Source organism: Talpa europaea (assembly GCF_964194135.1).
Source record: "Talpa europaea genome assembly, chromosome: X".
Lineage (NCBI taxonomy): Eukaryota > Metazoa > Chordata > Mammalia > Eulipotyphla > Talpidae > Talpa > Talpa europaea.
The window spans coordinates 45,896,840-45,910,939 of record NC_140081.1 but is presented as its reverse complement, the minus strand read 5'-3'; the positions used below and the strand labels follow the sequence as shown (position 1 = coordinate 45,910,939).

The window sequence follows — 14,100 nt, the reverse complement described above, 5'->3', positions numbered from 1 at the left end:
TTCCTTCAGGGATCCATTTTCCTCTTTTGTGAATTACATCTTTTCAAAATTTATTTTTTTTTTAGTGAGGATTTGTAGGTCATAATCTCTTTTACTTCTTTGCATGAAAACATCTTTATTACAATAAATGGTTACCATGGATATAAATCTTCATTTGACAGTTGTCTTATAGATCAGGGATCATTAAACTATTATCTGGCCCTTTACAGGAAACATTTGCTGACCCTTGTCATAGACTATTGATGATACTATTCCAATGTCTTTTGGCTTCTACTGTTGGTGTAAGTCAGCTGTCATATTATTAAGTTTAACTGTCATTCTTGTACCTATATCAGCTGTTATCTTACTGAGTTTAATTTTCATTTGTCTATGTATAATCTGTCTTTTGAATCTGGCTGATTTTAAGAGTTTTTTAGGGATTCACACTTTTACTATAGTAAGTCTGGATTGTTTTTTAAAATTTAACTTGCCTATATCAAAATTCCTAAATTGGAAATTGGAAATTCTCTTTAAATATTGCCTCTCCTCCATTCTTCCTTTTGGAACTCCAGCTAAATATATAATATCCCTTCTCATTCTGTTTCTTAACCTATTAAACAGTCTAGCTCTTTATTTATTGCTAAATTTTGCATAATTTATTTCAGTTTCCTAATTCTTCATCTATGTCTATTTAATTTTAAGACTTTCTAATTTCAAGCATTATACATTTTTCATTTCTGGACAGTCTATTTACTTCTTTTTCAACTGTGTCTAGTCACATTTGATAGTCTATATCTTCATCAGACCTTAAAATCTTCTTTCATTAAGTCAACTTACTTTGTACTCGATATATGATAATTTCTTCTGTCTTTGCAGGGCTGCTCTTGTACTTTGCTATTTCTGTGTAGTCACTTATTTTCTCATATATTTTGTGATTTTTTTTAAAATTTTGAATTCATATACCTGGGAAATTTAACTGTGGTAATTCTTTGAAGTTTGTGTTTACTTACGTTCCTCCAAAAAAGATTTGCATTTCATGTGCTGGGTGTTCAGAAAGCACTAGGAATGTGGGGCATCTTTGAAGTTCTGGCGTGGTTTTTCTCTATCCACACAATCAATATGAAATCTAAGGTCAAATCTTTTTGAGTGTGAGCTTGTCATTAGAAAATCTCAGTAGTGAATTCTTTCCCAACTCTGATCAGAGCCCGAGATAGGCAAATATCTCTAATTGTCTACTTGCAAGATATTTTTTTCTCTTCGATAAGTTGGTACCCTTTGGACATCTTGGCTTCATTTAGGGATCTCCAACCTCATCTTCAAGTCTTTCAGTTCACAAGATTTATCTTTTGATCCCAAATTTGAATGGCCCACTAAACCTGGGCTCAAGGCCACCAGGAATCAGATGATAACCATGGGGAAATGCCAACACAGAAGGTTGCTTTTTTTTTAAGATTTATTTATTTATACAAGAACGGGGTACAGGCCAGATGCGTGGGAGGATGAGAGGATTCACCAGAGACAGAGCGGGGAACAGAACAGGCAGATGAAATATACTGCTGAGGGGAACACGATGTGGGACCCTCGTGGGCCGGCCGGGATCGAACTGGCGCTACAGAGGCTGCGGCCAGCTTCACAGCGCTGCGCTCAACCGCCTGCGCCACCAGGGGAGGCCCCAGAAGGTTACTATTTTGTATTTGTGGTGTCGTATTATTTGTGACCCTCAAAGATGTTCCTTACTTCTAGGCCAGTTCAACCATTTCTTTTAATAGTTGCATTTTTTAAAAAGATTTATTTATTTATTTATACAAGCACTGGGTACAGTCAGAAGCGTGGGAGGGTGAGAGAACTCACCAGAGCCAGAGCAGGGAGCAGAACAGGCAGAAGGATCGAAATACACTGCTGAGAGGAGCAGCGGGCATGGCAGGAGAGGTCTGCGCGCCATGTGGGGCCCTCGCGGGTCGGGGATCGATTGAACAGGCACTGCAGAGGCTGTGGGCAGCTTTGCAGCCCAACACTCAACCACTGCACCACCAGGGAGGCCCAATAGTTGCATTTTTAATATTTTATCTGTATTGGGAGAGTTTCTGTGGATTGTCATCTGCTATAATACAAGACTTCATGCTCTTCATGAAGGCAGGCATACAAAGATCTCCATTGATCTTAAGTTCTGCATGAGAAAATAACCACTAAGAACTTTTCCTATATATTATAACATGTCCCATACAATTAATTCCAGAATGAAATGTAGGCAGGGCAGTCAATGGTATACATTGGACCTTTAAACTCCAGTTCTGCTAGTATATTTTTTTCTCAAAATTTAGCATGTATCAGAAACATCTGGAATGCTTGTTGAAATGCATATTGCTACCTACTCTTCCCTACTCCAGAGTTTTTGATTCAGTGGATTCAGTGGATATGAGGTATGGCTGAGTATCTACACACCTAACCAATTTCCAAATGATGTAGCTACTGTTGAACCAAGGACAACAGTGTGAGAATCACTTTATTGTACTGAAAGAAACTAGCTCATTCATCACTCCTTGTCTCGGTTTTAAGATGTATAAAAGGGAAAAATAAAAGTTTCCAGAATTAGCCAAACAAGTGGAGAAGTAAGAGAAACATTTTCATTTGATAAAATAACAAGATTTAAATCAGTATCCTCTGAGGATTTTCTTTTCCAGGTGGGATGAGATGTGTACAAGGCATAGCGGTTTCAAATGTAATCAATAAATCAGAGCTGAAAAACAGGAGATCCAAACACAGATTGAACATATTCAATCATTCCTGGTAAAAGTTAAATGTAGATGATGAAATCAGCTTATATTTTATTGCTCTTTCAATATAACCTGGCTAATTTATTAAGTTTGAACATAACAATAAAATATGGAAAATTGTATATACGTAAGCACAAAAAAGAATAAAACAACATAAAGACTTATAATAAATGAACATGGGATAGCTTTAATTTGTCTCTTGGATGATTATTTTTGATAACTTTTCATATGTCAATAATTTTATAGCATATTTTACTCTAGAGTGACATTATGAAATTCTAAAAGACTCAAACTATATTGTATTACTCTTTTCTGCTCAGATTCTAACATAATACTATGGCCATAGTAGGTACCCATTAACTCTTTTGAATGAATGAATGAATGAATTCTTGGTATTTCCCTATAGTAAGTAGTTTATAATTTTTAGAAAACTTTAAGAATTCTTTTGAATGCTTGACATTCTCAGATGGAAGGAAGTAGAGATCAGGTGTCTTCGTTCAATTTGATTATTCATGGTTTCTCATGCAATTAGAAAAAACAGGCAGACAAAATGCATAGTAGTAAAAATAGTATTACATATGTACATGACCTGTTAATTTATTATATATAATAAATGTTATGTATGCCTATATATATATATATATATATGTATGTGTGTATATATGTAGGTGCTCCAGATTTTGTGATGTTTGGTATAAGCTTTTTAAATTTCCAATTTTTAATAATTTCTTTTCTCATTCTAAATAAATATTCACTTTTAATAAATATTACTATTTTTTTAAATTTATTTTTATTTATACAAGAACTGGGGAACAGACCAGAGGCAGGAGATGGTGAGAGAATTCACCAGAGACAGATCTGGGAGCAGAACAGGCAGACTGACCTAAATACACTGCTAAGGGGAACAGCGGGCAAGACAGGAGAGGTCTGCCATGCCATGTGGGTTTCTCCCTGGCTGGCCGGGAATCGAACTCGTGCTGCAGAGGCTGCGGACAGCTTCACAGTGCTGAGCTCAACCCGCTGTGCCACCGAGGAAGCCTTAAATATTCACTTCTGTACCAAAAACATTTAGTCTGATTTAGAATATCAGATATATTAACAATTCAATAGAAAATTATAGGTACTAAGGATAGAACTGTGTATAGGGTGTAGTGGTGAGGAAAAGATTCAACTTGAAAAAAGTACTTCTTCAGAACCTTTATGCGGTGGGATGACAGGGTAGGGAAAGGCATTCAATTATAAAGAGCAGTGTCTTCAAAGGCATGGATACCTTAAACAGCATAGATCATCCAGGAAACACTAATTTAATGTGGCTAGAGATTACAAATGAAATCTTTGATATTTAGACAGAGACCAGATAACTGAAGCCTTTGGATGCATCCTAAAGACTAGATTTGATCATTTAAGCAATGGCAATAGTGGAAGCATTTCCACTATAACATAATATCCCACAATGAGAGTGTGAAGAGGTACTAGAGAAGCAGATGAGGCTGTAGGCAGAGAAAAAATTAATCTTGATGAAAAAAGGGAATCCTGAAATAAGGCAGTAGAACTAAAGATGAGAAGAGAGCTTGGACTCAAGATGTTATAGGGTTAGACTTCATAGGACATAGATCCTGAATGAATTAAAAGAGTCAGAAAGGGAAGAAGCCAGGGTGACTCCTAGGTTCCTGGGTTACATTAAGTAGCCCCTGAACCAAAAGAAATTAATTTTAGAACATGATGGGATCAACCCATTCTTACTCCTTTGGACCTTGTTAAAGGGCAAATAGACCTGTTTCTGAGGTATATTTATGAGCAGATCAAATGTACTAACAAGCCACAGCAGTGGTATATTCTGTTATACTGTCCTTTAGAATATAAGTCCACATCTGGAGGTGCAGAATCAACACATCTGTTTTCTAGGGTTAAGTTACCAACAAATGGGACTAATCACATGATGGATTTAGCCACTATGATTAATATTGATTACAAAGATGGCAAAAATGAACAGTTTGGCAATAACTGTCATGGATCAATATGCAAGTCACATGTAGATATGACTTCAATTACATACTCACATCATTAGTCATTATCAACTATAAATTTTGAAAACATTTACAAGCAAGGAATGGAAATGTACACTATATAAAGTTGTATGTCATGTCACAGATTTAACTTCATATAATTATGATTTTTCACCCTGGTTGCCTTTTCAATAATTTAGCTTTGTAGCATTCTCTACCAGTTCTAAGGAACAGTTGTGCTACAAAGGTCAATATATTGCTACAATTACCAAATTTTTCATTCATTTAATTCATTGGTGCTTCAAAAATATTGAAATAAAGTCCCTAAAGTCAAAGAACTTGGCTAGTTCACAAAATAAGAGGCTTGCCTGTGGAATGCTAAATAGTGCAAGAGTTAACAAAAATAGTAAGCTACCACATAATCAATATATTTGAGATCAAATAACTATAGACAGAAGTACAAGTAATTCACAGAAGGGAGAAAACCTTATGGGCTAGTGGTAACAGTGAGTTTCACAAAAGAAGTAAAAATTGTTGTGTCATTTAAATGATGGGAAATATCTGTGCAGGGACTGAATATTATCTACAAAATTTTGATGGTATAAGTGAAGCTCTGGGGAGCAAATGGAATAAACATGGTATGTTTCAATGACAACCACAGTTGCCTAGTCAATATACTACAAAAACAATGAGACACTGCCACCCCTTCTCAAAACAAAATTTTAAGAGATTTTAAAGTATCAATAGGATGTTCAAAGGCTTAAATCAATTTAGCACTGTGAGTAGAAAATAGCTCAAGTCAATCTTTACATCATCATTGTTCACAGAGTAACTATGCCTTTGAAAAAAAAAAGATTAGAAATAATTGTTGCTCTTGAATCTGAGATCTCCACCACTAAGTAGGATGGAAAATATTATGTCCAAAAGTAGATGTCCATAATGAAAATCAATATATCTTCATTTTTCACTAGGTTACTACCTTTTTTAAAGTACTTAGATGCAACAAAATTCTAAGACTGAATCAGGAAGAAATAGAAAGCCTAAACAAACCAATCACAAGCAAGGTAATTGAAATAGTAATCAAAGTATCCCCCACAATAAAAGCCTTGGACTTCAAAGATGAACTAAAATGTATCCTTGTCAAACTCTTACAAAAATTAAAAAGAGGGAATGCTTTCAAATACATTTTAAGAGGCTGATACCAAAAACAGACAAGGATATCACAAACAACTACAGACCAATATTTCTGAAGAACATAAATGTAAAAATTTTCAATGAAGTCATAGCAAATTAAATTCAAAAACACAAAAAAAAACTATAACTCATAACCAAGTGGGATTCATTCCAGGAACACAAGGATGGTTTAACATACACAAATGAATCACTGTAATTTCCCACATCAACTAAAGAAAAGAAAATAATCATGTGATTATATCAATAGAAGCAGAGAAAGCATTGCACAAGATTCAACATTTATTTATAATAGAAATTTTCAATAAAAGTGATAAAAGGAACATACTTCAAGATAATAAAGGGCATATATGCCAAGCCAACAATTAATATCATAGCCGGTGGTGAGAAAAAAAAGAAATAATTTCTTTTAAGATCAGGTAGTAGATAAGATGTATACATTTACCACTACTATTCAACAGAGATTGGAAGTCCTAGTTATAGTTCCGAGTTATAGCTATCAGGCAAGAGAAAGGAATAAAGGTAATCCAAATTGGAAGGAAAGTAAAAATACCACTATCTGCAGATGACATAATAATATCCATAGCAGCAGTTGCCCGATGGCGCAGCGGTTGAGCTCTGGGTTGCGAAGCTGCCCACAGCCTCTGCAGTACTGGTTTGATCCCCGGCCACCGGGTGAGGGTCCCACATGGCATGCAGACTTCGCTTGCCACCCGCTGCTCCCCTCAGGAGTGTACTTTGTCATTCTGCCTGTTCTGCTCTCCGCTCTGGCTCTGGTGAATTCTCTCACCCTCCCGCGCTTCTGATTGTATCCCAGTGCTTGTATAAATAAACAAATAAAACTTAAAAAGTATCCATAGAAAACCCTAAAGATTCCTCTAAAAAAGTATAAGAGACGGCGCCATTAGAGAATAAAGAGACTCTGGAGATCTGCACACAGCCCAGGGCCGGCCAGTAAGCTTGCGCGGAAAAGCAGCTCGCTTGGCGCACTTGAAAAGCAAACGCGGATTGGGATCGCAGCTGCCCAGGTCCCCGTGTCTGTGACCTAGGCTTGCGGGGAGATGTGCGGGGACCCTCACTGAGGTGAAAGCCCCTCACTGAGTAACCAGGAACCAGGCACCCAGGCACGGGAGCTGGGTGCAAAAGACTCCATCTTTGCGGACACTGAACTGGGCTACAACCCGTGTCCTGGACCTGAGGGCTTTGGAACTGAGACCCGGGGCAAGAAATTCAGGGTGTGGGTTCTTCACGACGGGGGAGCACAAGGCAGACACAGCATCCCAAAGCCATTGAAGTTTACCCTACCATTCCCGCTCTGTTCCCTGTCCCACGGGGTGGAAAAATCAGCTCCACAAGGGCTCTAGGAGAGATCTCTGGCGGCACCTAGCGACTTGAAAGCAGCAGAAGGCTCCGGGAGGACCCAGTGGCCAGCGGGGAAGTTAGCACACCAGGCCCCTTCTGATCAGTCATCTGAGCCCACAGGGGGAGCGGGCACCCACGGCCGGGGCAGACCGGGCACGCAGAAGAGTGTGCCCGAGACTGGACACGCAGGGAGTGCGCCCCGCATTGTCATTTTAGAACAGGGACATTTCTGCAGTAACTGCCTGCAGAAGGCTCCCTCAGGAGCCAGAGGTGAGCGGGGAAGCTCGCCCACGCCAGGCCCCTTCTGGCCTGCAGTCCAAACCCAGAGGGGGCGTGGGAACCCACTGCCGGGACAGACCAAGCTCACAGGCGAGTGTGTCCCCACATCGGCATTTTAGAACAGGGACATTTCTTCAGTAAAGACTCCTTGAAATAGACAGATGGCCCCTGGAGGAGCCAGAGGGGAGTAGAGAAGCTCACCCAAGATGCTGGACAGTCCCAGCAACACAGTGTCTCAATGCATATGACAAATTAGAAAACAGACAGTAGGGAGTAGAAGAACCACACGCAACATAACAACTCCTCAGGAAAAAAGCACACCAAAAAAAGAAAACCACCCCGCAGATTGCAACAACAGTAACTTGGAAGAACTTCTGAGCCTTCCAGAAAGAGAATTTAAAATTGCTCTGATTAAAAAAATGACAGAAGTCATAAAGGAAAACAATGATCAGAAGAAGGAAATTGAGTCCCTAAAGAGGGAAGCAAAAGAAACGCAGGAGATCAAAGAATTAATGGAGGAACTAAAGAACTCTGGTAAAAGCAATGAAAGCAGAATAGATGAAATGGAAGAACGAATAAGTACTCTTGAAGACACAGAAATAAAAAGAACCAAAACAGAAAAGGAAAGAGAGGTATGAAGGAAAAATAACGAAGAAAGACTTCGGGAACTATCTGACTCCAGGAGGAAATGAAATATAAGTGTTATAGGAATACCAGAAGGAGAGGAGAGTGATGTAGGAACAGAGAAAATATTCAAAGAGATAATTGAAGAGAACTTCCCAAATGTGAAGAAGGAGCTGAAAATTGATATACAAGAAGCAAGAAGAACACCAAACTTCCACGATGAAAGGAAAAATACAGCAAGACACATAATAGTAAAGCTCCCAAGAATCCAGGACAAGGAAAAAATAATGAAGCTGACAAGAGGGAAGAAACAGATAACATTCAAAGGAAAGCCAATCAGGCTGACATCAGACTTCTCTGAAGGAACACTATGGGCAAGGAGAGAGTGGAGGGACATAGTCAACAGACTCCAAGAAAACAGATGCCAACCAAGAATACTCTATCCCGTAAAGCTCTCCTTCCTCTATGAAGAAAGAATAAGGACCTTCACAGACAAACAGAAACTCTGGAATTTCATGACGACTAAACCCCCACTCCAAAAAATACTACAAGGAATCCTAAAGCCAGAACCTCAGAGGGACGAATAACAACGAAAGAAGGCAAAAAAAAAAAGTTATTAAAAGAATAAATAAATAAAATCAAAGGAAAGACAAACACAATGGCAAATACAGATGCTAACATATCAATATTAACTCTAAATGTAAATGGACTAAACTCTTCAGTAAAAAGACACAGAGTTGCAGCCTGGATTAAGAAACAAAACCCAACCTTTTGCTGTCTCCGCGAAACACATTTAGGTACAAAAGATAAAAATAGACTCAAAGTTAAAGGTTGGAAAACAATCCTACAAGCAAATGGACCAAAAAAGAAAGCAGGAACAGCTATATTATATCAGATAAAACAGATTTCAAACTCAAAAAAATGAAAAGAGACTCCAACAGTCACTACATTATGATCAAGGGGACAATACCTCAAGAAGAAATAACACTCATTAACATATACTCACCAAACGAAGGAGCACCAAAATATATCAGACAACTGTTGTCCTCTCTGAAAACAGACATCAGAGAAAACACATACGTAGTGGGAGACTTCAACACACCACTATCAACAATGGATAGATCAACAAGACAAAAAATAAGCAAAGAAACTAAAGCTCTAAATAAGGACCTAGAGCATTTGGGCTTAACAGACATCTATAGAACACTAAAACCCCAAGAAACGGAGTACACATTTTTCTCAAACGCACACGGATCTTTCTCCAGGATCGATCACATACTGGGGCACAAGACAAACATCAACAGATACACCAAGATTGAAATCATATCAACCTTCTTTTCTGACCATGAAGGCATCAAACTAGAAATAAACCATAAAAAGAAGGCAAGGAACTTTCCTAACTCATGGAGATTAAAAACCACACTACTGGAAGACCACTGGACTAATGAGGAGATCAAAGAAGAAATTAAAAAATTCCTTGAATTGAATGACAAGGAGGACACCAATATCCGAAATGTATGGGATGCAGCAAAAGCAGTAATAAGAGGAAAATATATAGCAATAGAAGCTCACATCAAGAAACAAGAAAGAACTCAAAGAAACAACCTAATCGGGAAGCTCAAAGATCTAGAAAGAGAACAACAAAAAACCCCAAAACAAGTAGAAATAAAGAAATAATAAAAACCAAAGCAGAAATAAATGAAATTGAAACTAAAAAACAATCCAAAAGATCAGTGAAACCAAGAGCTGGTTCTTCGAAAAAATCAATAAAATAGACAAACCCCTAGCCAGGCTCACAAAGGAATAAAGGGAGAAAGAACAAATAAACAGGATCATCAATGAAAGAGGAGAAATCACAACGGACACAGCGGAAATCAAAAGAATAATCAGTAACTACTATGAACAGTTATATGGAAACAAGTTCAACAATCTAGAGGAGATGGACAAGTTCCTACAACTCTACAATCACCCAAAGCTAGATAAAGAGGAAATAGAACACCTAAACAGACCAATTACAAGCAGTGAAATTGAAATGGTAATCAAAAACCTCCCCAAAATCAAAAGCCCCGGACCTGATGGGTTTACAAATGAATTCTACCAAACATTCAGAGACGATTAGTGCCTATTCTTCACAAACTCTTCCAAAATATTGAGAAGGAAGGGATACCAAACACGTTCTATGAAGCCAACATTACACTAATACCAAAACTGAACAAGGACAACACAAAAAAGGAAAACTACAGGCCAATCTCCCTAATGAACAATGATGCAAAAGTCCTCAATAAAATTTTAGCTATCACAATCCAAAATGTATCCATAAGATAATTCACCATGACCAAGTAGGATTCATACCAGGGGACACAAGGATGGTTCAACATCCGAAAATCAATCAACGTTATCCAACACATCAACAAAAAGAAATATAAAAACCATATGATAATATCAATAGATGCTGAGAAAGCTTTCGACAAAGTGCAACACCCATTCATGATAAAAGCCCTTGAAATTCTTGGGATACAAGGAACATACCTCAACATCATAAAGGCCATGTATGAGAAGCCAACAGACAGTATCATTCTCAATGGTGAAAAGATGAAAGGAATTCCATTAAGATCTGGAACAAGACAAGGATGTCCATTCTCACCACTGCTTTTCAATATAATATTGGAAGTCCTAGCCAGAGCAATAAGACAAGAGAAAGACATACAAGGAATCCAAATAGGAAAAGAAGAAGTCAAACTATCACTATTTGCAGATGATATGATAACATACATAGAGAACCCCAAAAACTCCACAGAACAACTAATTAAACTCATCAATCAATTCAGCAAAGTGGCAGGATACAAAATCAACACGCAAAAGTCAGTAGCCTTCCTATACACAAACAAACTATCTGAAGAAGAAGAAATAAAAAAAAAATCCCTTTTATTATTGAAACAAAAAAAAATCAAATATTTGGGAATAAATCTAACAAAAGAGGTAAAGGACCTATACAAAGAAAACTATACAACACTGTTAAAAGAAATAGAATACACAAAGAAATGGAAAGTTATCCCCTGCTCATGGACTGGAAGAATAAACATTATTAAAGTGGCCATCCTACCAAAAGCAATATACAGATTCAATGCTATTCCAATCAAAATTTCAATGGCATTCTTCAAAGAAATAGAACAATTATTGATGAAATTCATTTGGAATCACAAAAAACCCCAAATAGCCAAAGCTCTCCTGAAAAAAAAAAAAGAAGGGAATGGAGGCATCACACTCCTAGACTTCAAACTCTACTACAAAGGCATAATCATCAAAACTGCATGGTATTGGAACAAGAACAGACACACAGACCAATGGAATCGAATAGAAAATCCAGAAAGAAACCCCCAGATTTATGCCCAACTAATCTTTGACAAAGGAGCAAAGGCTATGCATTGGAGCAAAGAAAGTTTGTTCAATAAATGGTGCTGGGAAAACTGGGTCGCTACATGCAAAAGAATGAAGCTTGACCACTACCTCACACCATACACAAAATCAACTCAAAATGGATTAAAGAACTAGACATAAGACCTGAAACCATAAAATACATAGAAGGAAACATAGGCGAAACACTATGTGATATTCACATCAAAGATATCTTTACAGACACATCACCCAAAGCATTGATATTGAAGGCAAAGATAAACAGCTGGGACTACATCAAATTAAAGAGCTTCTGCACAGCAAAAGAAACAATAACAAAAACAAAGAGAAACCCCACCAACTGGGAGAACATTTTTCCACACAACACTAATGATAAAGGACTGATAACAAAAATCTGCAAAGAGCTGATGAGACTCAACAACAACAAAGAAAATAATCCCATCAAAAATGGGCAGAAGACCTAAAAAGAAACTTCTCTGAAGAGGAAATGCAAATGGCCAACAGGCATATGAAAAAATGTTCAACATCACTTGTCATCAGGGAAATGCAAATCAAAACTACCATGAGATACCATCTTACACCAGTGAGAATGGCACGTATTAAAAAAAACTAGCAACAACAAATGTTGGCGACGGTGTGGAGAAAAAGGAACTCTCCTGCACTGCTGGTGGGAGTGCAAACTGGTCCAACCACTATGGAGAGCTGTGTGGAGATTTCTGGACCTACTCAACATAGAGCTTCCATATGATCCAGCAATTCCACTCCTAGGTATTTACCCAAAGGACACAGAAACATCAATTCCAAAGAACACCTGCACCCCTATGTTTATAGCAGCACTGTTTACAATAGCTAAGCTTTGGAAACAACCCAAATGCCCAAAAATAGATGACTGGATCTAGAAGATGTGGTACATATACACCATGGAATATTACTCAGCATTCAAAAAAGATAAACACAGGCAATTTGCAGCAACATTGATGGCGTTGGAAGGGATCATGCTCAGCAAAATAAGCCAGAAAGAAAAAGAAAAACACCGGATGGTCTCACTCATAGCAGGAATATAGAAAACTTAAATAAGGGACCAGGAAAATGAATAACTATAAGAAAGTGAAAATCAAAATCAACAAAAAACTTTGAACCAGAGATACTTTTGGGGGGGTGGGGGGTAGGGGGCGGGAGGGGAGGGAATGGGGTCAAAATTGGGGGGTTGCAATTGTATGGGGAATATAAAAATAAAATTTATTATATTATTATATTAAAAAAATAAATAAATTCCCTGAATTTAGAATTAGAAAAAAAAAAGTACAAGAAACAATATATCAGTATAAATGAAGTGGTGAGCTAAAGAATCAACATGCAAACATCTGTTATTTTCCTATTTGCAAACAAAAAATTATAAGAGAATGAAATCAAGAAAACAATGACATTTATAATCACATCATAAACAATTAAATTTCTGGGAATAAACCTAACAGATTAGGTGAAAGACCCATACAAGATAAATGCATGCCATTTGCAGCAGCATGGATGGAATTTGAAAGGTTAATGCTAAGTGAAATAAGTAAGTAGGAGAAAGACAAATACAGGATAGAGTGACTAATGTGGGAAATATACAGTAACTATGTAGAGATATTCCCTTTTCCTGAACTGTGTCCATCTTACTCAAAGCAATATATAGATTAACTCCAAAGTTAATGGCAAAAGCTTCAAAGTTTCAATGACATTCTTCAAAAAAATAGAACAAACATTACTGACACTTATATTGAGCCACAAAATACACTGAATAGCCAAAGCAATTCTGACAAAAAAAGAGGAAAAGCAGAAGTACCAGACTTTCATATTTCATGTTATAATATCAAGCTATATTAATCAAAACAGTATGGTATTGGAATAAAAATAGACACAGAAATCAATGGCACAGAATTGAGAACCCAGAAATAAAACCATATCTACATGGACAGTTAATTTATGACAAAGAGCCCAGAGCAGAAAATGGAGGATGGAAAGTTTCTTCAACATGTGGTTTTGAGAAACCTGGACAGTCACATAAAAAATAATGAAACTAGACCAGTATCTCACACCATACACAAAAAACTTACAGAGAATGGATTAAAGATGTTGATGTAAGAACTGACACCATGAAATACATATTAGAAAATATAGGTAGAACATTCTGAGACACTGGTTTCAAAGATGTTTTAGGGACTTAACTACAATGGCAGTGGAAACAAAAGCAAAAATAGAGCAACATGGTGGCAAAGGGATGCTAGGATCAAGTTCTCCCATTAAAATATCTGTAGGATCAAGTTCTCCCATAAAGACATCTGACAGGGAGAAATAAGGGCGAGTTCCTGGTGGGACCTGGATGCAGTAGACAAACTTGGCAACACCAGTGATTCACCCAGACACAGAGAAATTTGAAAAGACAGGGGAAGGGAAAAGAGAAATTCATCAGAACCCTTCTCCCATCC

At 37.4% G+C, this 14,100-nt stretch overlaps 1 protein-coding gene across 9 annotated transcripts in view; it reads right to left on the bottom strand.

The window, feature by feature from the left end:
* Nucleotides 1-14,100, bottom strand: part of EDA (ectodysplasin A) — a gene marked incomplete at its 3' end in the record, with an annotated part of 486,468 nt that overhangs the window by 207,785 nt on the left and 264,583 nt on the right. The gene's annotated exons all lie outside the window — the stretch shown is intronic.